The sequence below is a fragment of the Podarcis filfolensis genome (assembly GCF_964270895.1).
Source record: "Podarcis filfolensis genome assembly, chromosome: 13".
Lineage (NCBI taxonomy): Eukaryota > Metazoa > Chordata > Lepidosauria > Squamata > Lacertidae > Podarcis > Podarcis filfolensis.
Window position 1 is genome coordinate 29959347 of NC_139615.1, and position 13149 is coordinate 29972495.

At 47.8% G+C, this 13149-nt stretch overlaps 1 protein-coding gene and 1 long non-coding RNA gene across 4 annotated transcripts in view; one reads left to right on the plus strand and one right to left on the minus strand.

Moving 5' to 3' along the window:
* Nucleotides 1-13149, minus strand: part of LOC310747836 (acid-sensing ion channel 2) — a 381589-nt gene that overhangs the window by 135262 nt on the left and 233178 nt on the right. The window lies entirely within an intron of this gene.
* LOC310748241 lies at nucleotides 1397-10874 on the plus strand. The gene is made up of 3 exons (XR_014541239.1): nucleotides 1397-3070; nucleotides 7388-7485; nucleotides 10761-10874. It is a non-coding gene; the product is annotated as an uncharacterized lncRNA (long non-coding RNA).

Genomic DNA, 13149 nt, shown 5'->3' on the forward strand with positions numbered 1-13149 from the left:
TGCAGACACAGTCAGCACCTGTGAACTCCAGCACTAGGTGAAGGGGTGTAACCCACAACCTACTTCCAGAAAAGGTAAGGATTAAGGTGCTTTCCCCACCTCCTCCCCAACTAAACAGAACCACCCACCCGTAGTTTATTCCCTTAGGGCTACTGTTTTGTTTTCACACTGGCAATTAACTGCCCCTCTAAGACCAAAACTTTGTGACAGGAATAAGTTCAAGAGGCATTGCTTTCCTGGTATGAAGTCACAGTGCACAGAGAAAGCTTCACCAGATTAATATCAGGTGTCGTTACGCAGCTGATTAAGACACAGGGACCATGCTAGAGAAATACGACTGGAATCCTCTCGTAGTGTCACTGGACGTGCAGTCCATGTGACAGACAGCTGCCTTGCTTCCAACTTCCCCCCTTACTTTTAATAACCACTGTCCATGCAGAAATTCAGCAGGTGCTGCACTGGCGGGAGAAGAGTATGCTTTCACCTGCAAGTAGAACAATGAACACATACTTTCAAGAGTTCCCTGCTCCACAGAAAGAGGTAGGGTTAGGACCCCCGCCAAAACGGTTTCCAACTTTATGTGTGGGTCAGTTTTAAATTGCACAATGAAGGCTCTGGACAACGGACAAGTGCATGAAACTCAACAGGCGCCGCATTCCCTCGCATCCCTGTGGCACAGGAGTCTGGAGCCACACCTGTTGAATTTCTGCCTGCAGCGCCGCTTCTAAAGTTTTTCCTGGCGGAGAGCCGCACACGAGGGCGGGATGCTTTCACTGCCGCCCCTGCGGAGCCCCCCTGCCCCCCCCCCCCGCTACTCACGGCAGAGAAGTTGTGCGGGCCGCACTGCTCGCCGCGGAACTTGCAGGAGAGCAGCATGTCGTCGAGGCGGTGGCCGAGACGGTCGACGAAGTCCTCGCTGATGCCGCCGAAGTGGCGCGGCGGCAGGAAGAGCCGGAAGTCGGCCAGCTTGGCGAACCAACGCAGGCGCTCGGGCTCGGCGCGCAGCAGCTCGGCCAGCAGCGGCCGCGCCGTCCGGTTGGGGAGCAGCAGGCCGAGCCAGTTCCCGGCGTAGTAGAGGTCGCCCTTGGAGAGGCGCGGGAAGCGCAGCGGGTTGTTGTTGCACAGCGTGACGGCCGGGAAGGCCAGCTGGCGGCTCCACTCGGTGCGCACCGTCGTGTGCGACGGGAAGGCCAGCCAGTGCAGGAGCCGGTTGGACGACCACGCCAGCAGCAAGCCCAGCGAGGCGCCCACGGCCAGCAGCCACAGCGCCCTCCGAGCCGGCGCCGCCCGACGCCAGCGCACCGCCCGCAGTCCCGGCAGCCGCGGCCGCAGCGGGCGCTGCCTGGGCCGCCCCCTCGAGCCCCGCCGCCGCTGCTGCGCCGCCGCCGCCATGCGCGCTCCCCGCCTCCCGAGCCCTCGCAGGGGGGCCAGCCGCGGAGCAGCAGCAGCGGCAGCATCCAGAGGAGGGGCGGCGGGAGCGCCTGGCCGAAGGGGCGGCCGCTCCACTCACTTCAGACTGGCGCCGGCATCGGGGGAGTCCTCGCGACGGCTCAAGGAAGACCGGCGCTCCGGCGCCTCCTCTCCCACCAGCCTTGCCGAGCCGGGCGTTGCTCCCCAGCGCGGCTCATCTCCGCAGATCCAGGCGAGGAGGAGGAGGAGGAGGAGGGAAACGCGGGCGGTGGGGGGGGGAGAGAGAAAGGAGGCGGCGCTCAGCTCCGCAGCCGCTGCCCTGGCCACCCCTCCAGCGTCCTGCTCCGATCGCCGAGGTGGGGTGGGGGGAGAGGGAGAGAGAATCAAAAGATGGACCGGCAGAGGAAGCGGGGAGAGACGCCAGCCGCGCGCTCCGCCGACGGAGCTGCACCTTGCGCCTGCAGCAGATCCAACACCGTAGTTGGCCCGCAAAGATCAGCCTCCCTCCGAGAGGCGACCGAGGATGCGCTACGGCTCCTCCTTCTGGAAGCAGGGGGAGGGAGCGCAGCGGAGGGAGATGCGAGGCCGGGGTGGGGAGGGAGTCCGCGCGATTAAATCGGCGCAAAGGCAAGATTTTTGGTTGCAACTGTCTTCCGGGTTGCACCCTTGAGGTGAGGCGAGGTGAGCAACGGTTCTGAAACGGCAAAACACCAATCCTTTCTGCCTTGTTTAAACTGTGTGGTGCATCTCGTCAACATCGCACCCACCTCCAGCCGCTGTGGGTGGCAAGGCTGGTAGCGCCTTTCCTAAAAGTTTGTAAAAGGAGTGGGACCCAGGATTCAGGAAGGATAGTCTTGCAATCACAGCTGGGGCCCTCCACAGCCAGTATTCCAGGTGTGCAATTGCAGGTTCAGGATAAGTCATTCTATGGAACCGTCAAGGAATTTTGCACATGCTCATAGATGCAATTAGTTCGCATGTTTCTGATACCAGAAACGCGTTTGGGATGCAATTCAAATTAAGTAATTCCCTGTGGAGCACAACATAAAAATAATAAAATCCCAGAGACTGAACGTTCTGAATGCATAAAACTCCCCTGATGCAGGGCCATCTGTGCCCTAATAAGAGTCAGTCCTTTGAATATCTCTGCCAGTTTCTTGAATATTTGAACACATCTGTCTCTGCACCCCCCTCTGTGGTCCGTTTTTGCATGGTGTTCATTTTGAGAGTTCGCCTTTTGCCAGACAGGGATTAGATTAAGCCCTGCATTCTGCAAATTCTTTAAAACGCACTCTTTGTTTCCTTGAAGGGCTGTGTGCGTGTGTGTGCACCCGTTGCAGACGAGCCACACGGGAAGGTGCTTTATATCAGATCAGGCTATTTGACCATCCAACCCAGCAAGGTGTTCTCAGACCAGCAGCTGCTCTTCAAGATCTCTAACCAAGAGTCTTCAATCCTTATTAAACTAAAGGTAGCATGGATTGCACCTGGGAGCTTTGGCATGCAAAACCTGTGCTCTGCCACTGAGCTGGGTTCCCAGATTACTTCTTGTTTGAGCGTCATACTCCTGTTGAGACACTTCCATTTCTTTATTTTATGATTCCATATGTTTGAGGGTGGAGTCGTGGCACTGAAAATAGCTGCCAGAGATCAGCTGCGGGTGAGTGCGCTGGTTCAACTTCTTAGCACATTAAAAAATAATGATGACAATAAGGGCGCACCTGAGCTTTAAAAAATTATGAGCGGGGAGGAGGGAATTCTCTCATAACACTAGAATTTGGGGTTATCAAGTGAAACTGATTTAGATGCAGCTTCAGGACAAAGAAAAGGAGGCATTCCTTTCATGCAACACATTAAAGGATAGCTCATTGCAAGCACATGGCTTCCCCAAAAGGATACTGGGAACTGTAGTTTGCACACACAGCTACATTTCCCAGCAGGGGTGCCAATTTGAATAAAATATTGGGGGGGGGCAGGTAAGCCCCAGCCCTCATAATTGATCACAAGACGAAGCACATGCACACTGTTTGAATGGTAATGCCCATCAACTTTGGGGGACCCGACCCTCTCAAATATTTTATGTGGGGGGCCTGAACAGACCTCAGCTCCTAGGAGTTGGCTCCTATGATTCCCACCATCTTTAGCAAAGTACCTTTTCCAGCATTCTTTGAGTGATGCCATATGGTTTCGATTTGTTTTAAATTTATGGTATGGATGTGACCTGTGTCAGCCCCTCATCAAATGGCTTCCTACTGGGCACCTTCCTGCATCAAAGGCTACTGGCAAGTTTACCTGATGATGGTGGTAGCAACAGCAGGAAACCACAGCAGAAGTATGAATCAGTGCTGGGTGGATAAGAGCCACCATCTTAAATTTCCCACAATGCCTCAGAGTGACTCTACATGAAGTGGATTGTGGGAAACTTAAACAGCACTTCTTGAAAGGATTGGCGAGGACAGTTGTCAGCTGTGGCCCACGGTCTTGACAGCCACTCAAGGATGCCACATGCTTTTGCCATTTCTGCACCATTGCCTGATGCAACAAGGGCCACTAATTTACATCTTTAAAAATAAGATTAGACAGATTTATGTAGGAGAAGTGTATCATTCCCTCGAGTTCTGATATTCCGACTATGACTGAGTACTTCTTCAGCCTAACACTTGCACACAACAGGGAGATATTAACAGACACACACACACACACACACACATATATATATATCTAGATTTATATATAGTATTACAAGCCTTAGGGGCCTTCTGCCCCAAGTCTATTAATATCTCCCTGATGTATGTAGGTGTTAGGCTGAAGAAGTAAAATCACTCAGTCACAGTTGGAATATCAGAACTAGAGGGAACGATAAGCTTCTACATAAATCTGTCTAATCCCATATATATATATATATATATGGAGCTGAAAACAGTGGGGGCCTTGAAAACAGCCCAGAAAGTGGCTCAGTGAGAACTAAGCATGCTCAGTGGCCACAGAATGTTGACTAACTTGGGGAGAAGAGAGAGAGAGAGAGAGAGAGAGAGAGAGATTGGTAGAATAAAATGCAGTGACTGGAATCCTGAATGGAACATTCCATACTGCAACATTTGGTTGCAGATCCCACTACTCACTGGCTGTTACAAATAATCACTAAAATGGGAACATCCACATTCAAAGGTAGGATGACTGAATAGTGCAGAGATAAGGAACCCGTGTCCCTCTGGATGTTGCTAGACTACAACTCCCATCATTCCCAGCCATTGGCAAGGATGGCTGGTGCTGTTGGGTGTTGCAGTCCAACGACATCCGAAGGGACATAGTTTTTTCCACCCCTGGTATAGTTGAACCTGGGGAGAATCAACAGAGTCAGCTCTCTCCATATTCATCATGTGAATTTCCTGGGGGCTTCTATAGAAGTGAGATGGTCCAAGTCCGCCTGAGCATCGTAATTGTTCTTTCAGAAAGTTATAACACTTTGTCTCTGAAAGCTTCTAAAGATAATCTGCACGTGGATGGTGATACTACTCAGCTGTAAAAAAAAGAAGGATAATAAATAATGAAATGTCATCATCTACTTATCTAAAACTATCCAATATACTTGTTTTCCAAATTAAACTGAAATGCTTGGGTTTTAAGGTTACCAGATTTTTTTCAATGAATCCAGGGACACTTTTCAACTTTCTACTAAATAGATGGATTTTGTCAGGACACTGATTTGTAAATCTGGGGACTGTCCCTGGGAAATGGGGATGCCTGGTAATCTTAGTTTAGGCGGGCTTCACTGCCACATGCCCAGTATGTGGAAGTGTGCCCCCATTCGCTAAGTGGAATTTGTTTTGCGTCATACCTTCAGTAGGATATGTTAATTTAGTCTGCAATCCTATGTGCATGCACTTGGAACTAAATCTCATATATCCTAGCAGAACTTACGGTAAGTTTCTTCCTGACATCCTGTCTATTGAGCATTCATCTTGATTTGTTTGCACAACAATACTTGTGGGGAGGTTAGACACCAGCTATTTATGGATGGTTAATTTGGATTTGTTTGTGGGGAGGTTAGATGATGTCAGGCGTTCATTCAATCTGATTGACTTGCAGGTAGGCTATATGATGTTGCATCAAACAAATGTTATCCCACACTTTCCAGTATATTTCCCGTCACTTTCTTATCGTAAAAAAGGTTCAGTTTGGGAGGGGGGAGGAATGGCTTTGTTGCAGAAGAGCTCCAAATCAACTTTAATTATGCAACCTAAATTTGCCGGGATGTGATGGAATCCCATTCAAAAACATTGACCCTTAAAGCATCCTTACATTTAAGTAACTCTGTCCAGGGCTGTACTGCCAGCTGACTTCCTATCTCTCAGCCATAAGCCACTTAGGGCACACATTGGGACTGTTGTCATTTTCAGGAAGTGGAAGTGGGGCTCACTGGCATACCGGCAAATTCAGGAGCTCTTGTGCAAGAAACCTGATTCCTCATGAGACCGGAGGAACAGGTAAACACACTGGAAAGCATGGGGTGACACTTGTTTTGACAAATAAGGATGAATGGTCAATAAACAGGCCATGTGTAAGTGTCCTTACCTTGCAATTTTCTCACTGACCATTCTCAACTAAATGGATTCCATCCACGGATATCAACCTCTTCATAGCAGGTCTCTTCCAGTGCTTCGAGCAGCCACAGGAAAGACAGAAGCTTAGCAGTAGAAGCTTTCAGCATCACTTCATTTGCGTGTGTGTACACACACACACACACCATACTAAGAAATGCTATGCTCTCAGAATTTCTACCTATTCTGCAGCACAGGCTCTGTTCCCCAGTCACCTATGGCATCTGCTTAGATACAGTTACTGGCCTCTGGCAAATGGCTAGCCTTTGGTTTTAGTCGTTCCAGTAGTAAAACAGGCACTGCAACAACAATTTTTTTTGCAAACAAAGACACTGTTAACTCATTGTTTTGAATTAATGGTTTTGTTTTTTGATGGCATTTGTGCTTTTTTTTGACTGTTGGCAAACTTGAGTCTCTTTTAAGACTTTAAAATAAATAAATAAAGAAGTTCACATAAGAAAGGCAGGAATACTGAGGGCAAAAAAGTAGGTGATATACGATGGACAAATCTTAGAAACACAGGAAGCTGCCTCACACTGTGTCAGACCACTGGTCCACCTCAGCTCAGGGTTGTCATCACTGATGGACAGCCACTCTCCAGGGTTTCAGACCAGGAGATTTCCCCAGCCCTATTTGGAGATGGCAAGGATTGAACCTGGAATCTTCTGAGTCCAAGCAGATGCTCTACCAGTGAGCTGTGGCCCTTTCAATTTCTGTAGCACTTTAGACTAAGGAGTTTTGCAAATAAATTCTAGCTTCATTACGTACTCACTTGATGGCTTTGGGAAAAGCTCCCCTTGTTTCTCAGCCTCATAAACCCTGCATTTAAAATGGGTGCAGCATTAATCTATCTCACAAGAGAAGTCATTTGTTATGTTACAAATGATATAAAAACGATACAAGAGAACAGAAGGATATGCCTATATGAGTTTACTGACGAAGGATAGTATGCACAAAAGAGTTTACTGACGAACTGAAAGGTTCATAGCAAAATTTGAGGACAAAGTTCCGGTTCACACATGCTTATTTGCCCCTTGATGGCAACATCATCGGGTAAGAGCCTGCATAATGTGTGACACCCAGTGAGAAATCCAACAGCACAGATAGAATTTTCATGCCAACTTTCATCAATCCTAATGCAACGCTTTTCAGAAGAGTCAATTCAATTTCACACATTCAGCTGCTAGTCATCAAAAGGATTGAAATGCACATGTGAACGGGCCAATGTCGCTTCTTCCACCTCTCCTCCCCTTTCCTTTCTGTGCAAAGACCATGATGCACATTTACTATCTTTCCCCCTGCCAATATAATGGATTCTGCTGTATACAGTCCTTTAGTTCAGCTAACCATCTGCTTTGTATGCTCTTTCCCCACAGGTTTTTTTGATCAATGAGACTGCATTGAGCAACATTGCATTGTCTAGTAATCATGTACCAAGGCTTTTCACATCGCTCTCCAGGATTTGCAACACTGGGTAGGTATCTTCCCAGTCTTCCTACTCATTAAAGCTTTTGTCGTAAGGTTTTGTGTTGTTGTTTTTCTAAGAGGTTTCACTAATCCTAAAAATAACAAAGATGAAAACCCTGGAATTTAGAGCATATGTTGGGGTGCCACTGTTTCTGAATACTTATTCACAGATTCTGGAGGGCATCCCAAAGTTTGTCATGCTTTTAATTAAACTAAGTCAAGCTTGCCGTGGAGCATGTGTGAGAACAGTTATTTGGGCAGCCTTAAGACTTCAAAGCCCAGGATGCAGTGTGATTGTAAGGGGGGATGGCAGATGGTACCCCCCATGCATTCAACAAACATGTAGGGGATCAGGTTGCAGGACCTCACAGGTTACCTCCTCCACCATGCCCCACTGTTGATTGCATGAAAAAGCCAAAGAATAGTGTGGCAACTGAAAAACAAAGCTGGAGACACCCTTATTCGGAAGTGCTTTTATCTGTGATAGAGGCAGTGATAACAAGGCCAGGCTGAAAGTGGATTAAGTAAAATGTCCAGGAAGAGCAAATGAGCCATTTAGTTTGACACTAACGTTGCTCCCTCCAACTCAAAGGGAGCTCAGGGAAAGCTAAGAACAACCTGAAGGGCTTCCTGACTCCCTTGTCTTTCAATCCAGGGCTGTGATCATTAAAAGAAAATCAGAGCTGTGAGCGCCCATCGGCAGAGCCCACAGTTCCTTGATTGACTCAGGGCAGCCATCAAATAAATGACCTGGAGGTCCTTGCCTGTACAGGTGGGGTTTGCTTCCCAAGATAAACACTTGGAAAAAGGGAGGAAGGGGACTTCTGAATCACGCTTGTGCAAGCAAGCCCCTGCGTGATCCACTTGCTGATATTCCCTTCTCCTCTTCTGTAACTCCCCACTTGTGAGGCAGGAAGACCGCGAGATGGCTTTTTGCTCCGCAAAGCAGAAACTCTTAAGTAGGTTGCTGCAAACACTGTGATTGTGCCCGAGGCCTAGGAAAATGTGTGCAAAAGCTGTTATTTCAGCAGTTTCGTAGCAGACACACGGGGCTTGTCCCCGGAGAAAAGATTGCAGCAGAACAATCAGAGACAGCAGGTGCCACTTAACTTCCCCACTGGACTACCCAAACATTATCCAAGAGCAGGACATGGGAGGGGTAGAGGCGGACGCTGGAGGACACTGTGCCCTGCAGGATAGGACAAGAAGGCTGCTGGCAGCCCCAGCCACAAAGCTCGAAGAGGCGTTTTTGGAAACAAGGGGAGAGGGGTTTTAGGAAATGACTGCCTACTAGACCCGCCCAACATTCCCTCTGCTGCAGAGGTCACATCTAGGGTTTAATCTGAACACGACAGCCTGAGGCTCTACTCTGAAAGGTGAGACAAAGTCAGAAAGATGTGCGCTTCTGAGTATGTGCAGAGTGTTTCTCCTCCTGCACAGGACGCTTTCCTGCCACCCACATGTTGATTTACAGCCAGCAAGGAGTTTTAGTACAAAGGAAAAATGGGAGTCTCCCCCTCCAGGCTGATCCAAAACATGCCACATTCCTTGGCTCCTTCTCCCAACCCCTCCACCCTTTGGCTTCTTCCCCATTGCCCAAATTTAGATCTTCAGGCTCCTTGAGCAGAAGGAATATGTCATTTTAATTTTTCTTTCCTGATGTTCCTGTGCAAAAAATGAGGTGAACCAATGGCTCTGCATAAAGAAGAACATCTGTAGCATTCTAACCCCAAGGTGACTGAGTGAGCATCCTCTTTAGGCAGATTCATGGGCTGAGTCTTGGGATGGGTGAATCAGTCTATGGCTAATCCATCTTACTTTCACATCTGTTCATTCATAAGTCTTCCCATCCTGATTCTCTATTGGGGGGGTATTTTTCTCCCCTCGCAAAATATGTATTTTAAATGTATTGTGATGCTTTCCCAGCAACAATTGGAAGCTTTTTTAAAAAAAATGCATTTAAAAAAACTCATTTTAAACATCATCCTGCCCCCTCCCAAAATGCACATTTAAGAAGTGGAGTTTGATGTACATATTTTTTGAGCCACCAGCATTTGAACTCTCTAAATGTTCTATGTTCCATTCTGCCTATTAGCACTGGAGGTGCAGACCAGGACAGTTCACAAAGACTGAATTCCTTCAGTGCCCCTAGCTGAGTCTCAAAAGCCCTCAAGAGTGGAGTCCCTGCACAGATTTATAGATTGAGCCATTCAGGAAGGCAGGGTGTGTGAAGAACGGCAGGGTGGACCTGGGGCTTAATCTGAGCCAGCTAGAATCCATTTTCAGGAACGTGCCTGGGAATAATATAGATGAATGCCCTTGAGCATGCTCAGAGTCCATCTCTCATTTCTCAGAATGGCATTGCCAGGAGGAAAAGCTTCCAAGAAGGTTTGATTGTGTAGCACTTTTTGTTTTTAACTACCAGTGTCTATTGAGAAATAAGTTTAATGGAGCTTACTCCCAGGTAAAAGGGTATGGGATTGCTGCCCAGCAGCATAATCCAATACATGTCTACCCAGAACTAAGTTCAATGGGGCCTGCTCCAAGAGAAGTGGTTACAGGTTTGCAGCCTTTGTGTATGCCTGTGGATCCTTTCAGTGGGAACCTTTGGGCCTCCAGTTGTCGCTGTACTACAGTTCCCATCACCCCCAGCAAGCATGACCAGGAATGATGGGAGTTGTAGTTTAGCAACATCTGGAGACCAAATATTCCCTACATCTGTCTTAAGAAAAGGAGAAATGTGGCTGTGTATTTGTGCTATCCATGCCACCTGCAATCTCATAATGTTGACTATGGAATTTTGGAATGTAATGCAGATTGATCTTTGTTCCTGCCTGCCGGTCACAAAGGAAGACTCAGAATGTGTAAACAACATCACCTTAAATTTCTGCAGAATTGCAAGGTGGTGGCTACACACACTTTCCCAGTGTATTGTTGTGAGCGTTACAAGAGTCTCTTTCTCATAACCCAGCGCCAATTGTTCCCTTGTCCCATTCCTGCCTGTGAAGCCCACATTCATCCCCAGCCTTTATGCCCTTCCGTCTTCTTTCCTTGGCCCTATAATTAATCCAGATTTGTTGTAAATTTGGCTTTGGGGGGGAGCATATTGTGTTTACTTGGCAATATAAAACCGGTATATGCAAATGTGATTTATTTTACCATTTATTCTGGTGGCAGAATTGGATCCTTTGGGCATTAAATCTGGAGTTTTAGCAGCTGAGTACTTATTATTTATTACTGTCATTATCATCATCACCATCTCCCTTTCTGTTCGGTTCACAGGACCCTCCGCAGCCAGCATCACAGGAAGCCACAAAATAAAATCACTACAATAAAAGCCACCCGTAAAATCATAAACACACAGTAAAAATCCCAAAGTTATAAAATCAAAAAGGCCAGCTATATAACCCACAAGGTTCCTGAAAGCAAAAGGTCTTTACCATCTTTCTGAAGAAAAAAGAACCCTCCTGGAGGGAATTGAGCCTTGCGGCCTCAAACTGCTCTAGGTTCAGCGTTTGTGGCCAAATATTTCCAATTCTGGTCACCCCATTCAGAAGGAACTACAAAGCATCAAGTGATTGAGATGAGATTGAAGGTTCCGCTGCAGCTTTCTTCCTAGTGTTGCAACTCAGAGAGCCCTATAATAATGCCATTTTGGTCAGAAAGGTAATTGGATAGCAACCACACACCGCTGGGGTCTGTCAGGGGGGCTGTTTCAGATCTCCCAAAGCCCTGACTTTATTAGAAAACATTTTCACCCTTTCTGTATGTGGAGTTGGCTTCCCCTCCTTCCTTCCCCCTCTCTCTTTCTTTGTGTGATTGTGTAGATGTTGTCAAAATGGCAGCAGGAAAACTCTCCTGTTTCATTTGCTATTCTTAAAGCAGACAGCCCGCAGCACTAAAAGAGCATTATCCATACTACAGGGAATTGATGTTTTCATTTCCTTTTCTCTGTTTCTCCCACCCCTGCTTTTTTCTTCTGCCTGTATATTTGTTTTCAATGTGTGGCCGTGAACTGAGGGGAGTGGGGGAAACAGGTGGAAAGCTTGTGGATATGTATGTGCACATAAATAATCCGCTCGTGCCCATTTTCAGAAGAAGTGGGGCAAGACTTTGGGCCTTTGATCCTTCCAGGACTGGCACAGGGCTGCCAGCCAGCCAGGACTTTTACAAGCCCAACTAGTAAAAAATGTGCTATTCTGTCAGGTAACCAACTGTGTTGAGAATCTGAAGAGGAAGGAAGGAGAACTACAGGTGTGCAAGAGAAAATTGTAGTGAGCCCAACTTTTCTTCAGGCCGACCCTGCCATTAGACAGAGTGAGGCAGCTGCTTTGGGCAGCAGATATAGAGTGGGTGGGTAGAAGGGCAGTGGCAGCCAATCCCCTAACCATTCTTCCTGAACCTGATGCGTATTGCTGTGCTGGTGGGTTGTCTCACCTAGCCACTTTCTTCCTGCACAGCACAGACAAATGAAAAAGCCCACTGACTGAGGGAATTGGCGGAGAATCTGTCAGCCCAGGCAGCAGACACTGCATGTCTGCAGCTCTGCTCCCACGACACATAGACACGTGCTGCTGTATGAAAGCATTTTGAAGTGGGAGCAAGAATCTACCAGACTGAGGTAGGCCTTTTTGGTGGTGGCTGCAGTGCTATGGAGCATGCTCCCTGCTGCAGTACAAGAGGCATCATCTCTTGTAACTTTCAGGGATAGGAGAGATTGTAACCTCCCTTCTTGGGTCAACAGAGTTTCAGCAGAGTCACTAAAGCTGAAAAATGAAAGAAAGGTGGCCTGGCAGCTGCTTCTCTATGCTGGCCACAATTGAGTTAACAACAACAATAAATGTCAGGATAGGTGGCTGACGGGAATTTTGAACTGCAGTCCTTCTAGGAGATGGGAAGGGGAATCTGTGGTCCTCCTATCATGTCTGACCACTGCTGGCTGAAAATGACAGGAGTTGAGAGTCCCAACAACTTGTGGATGGTCAGTTTCCACTTTTCTATTCTAGAAGGGCTATGACTCTTGTTTCCTGGACCACTGTATTTCCTTTCAGACTCATGAATGAAATGAGCCCCATGTAGCTCCAATAAGTCACTTCCTTTGCCCCACAGCTTGTGAACAGTCACTGCATTTCCACAGCTCTGTTTATTTAGCTGTCCCCTCCTTGCAACATGGGACGCATGTGCCACTGTGGGTTAAACCACAGAGCCTAGGACCTGCCGATCAGAACGTCGGCGGTTCAAATCCCCGCAACGGGGTGAACTCCCGTTGCTTTGTCCCAGCTCCTGCCAACCTAGCAGTTCGAAAGCACGTCAAAGTGCAAGTAGATAAATAGGTACCGCTCCGGCGGGAAGGTAAACGGTGTGTCCGTGCGCTGCTCTGGTTCACCAGAAGCGGCTTAGTCATGCTGGCCACATGACCCGGAAGCTGTACACCGGCTCCCTCGGCCAGTAAAGCGAGATGAGTGCCGCAACCCCAGAGTCGGTCACGACTGGACCTAATGGTCAGGGGTCCCTTTACCTTTTACCTTGCAACATGGATTGCCCCTACATATTTTTCCTCTGGTCTACTTCTGCCTTTTTTCCCTGGTTAACCTATTGCTCTCCATCTTAACTGCCCCACAGCTCATTAAATCCTTACTACTACCCTTTGGATAGATCCCTCAGATCTGAA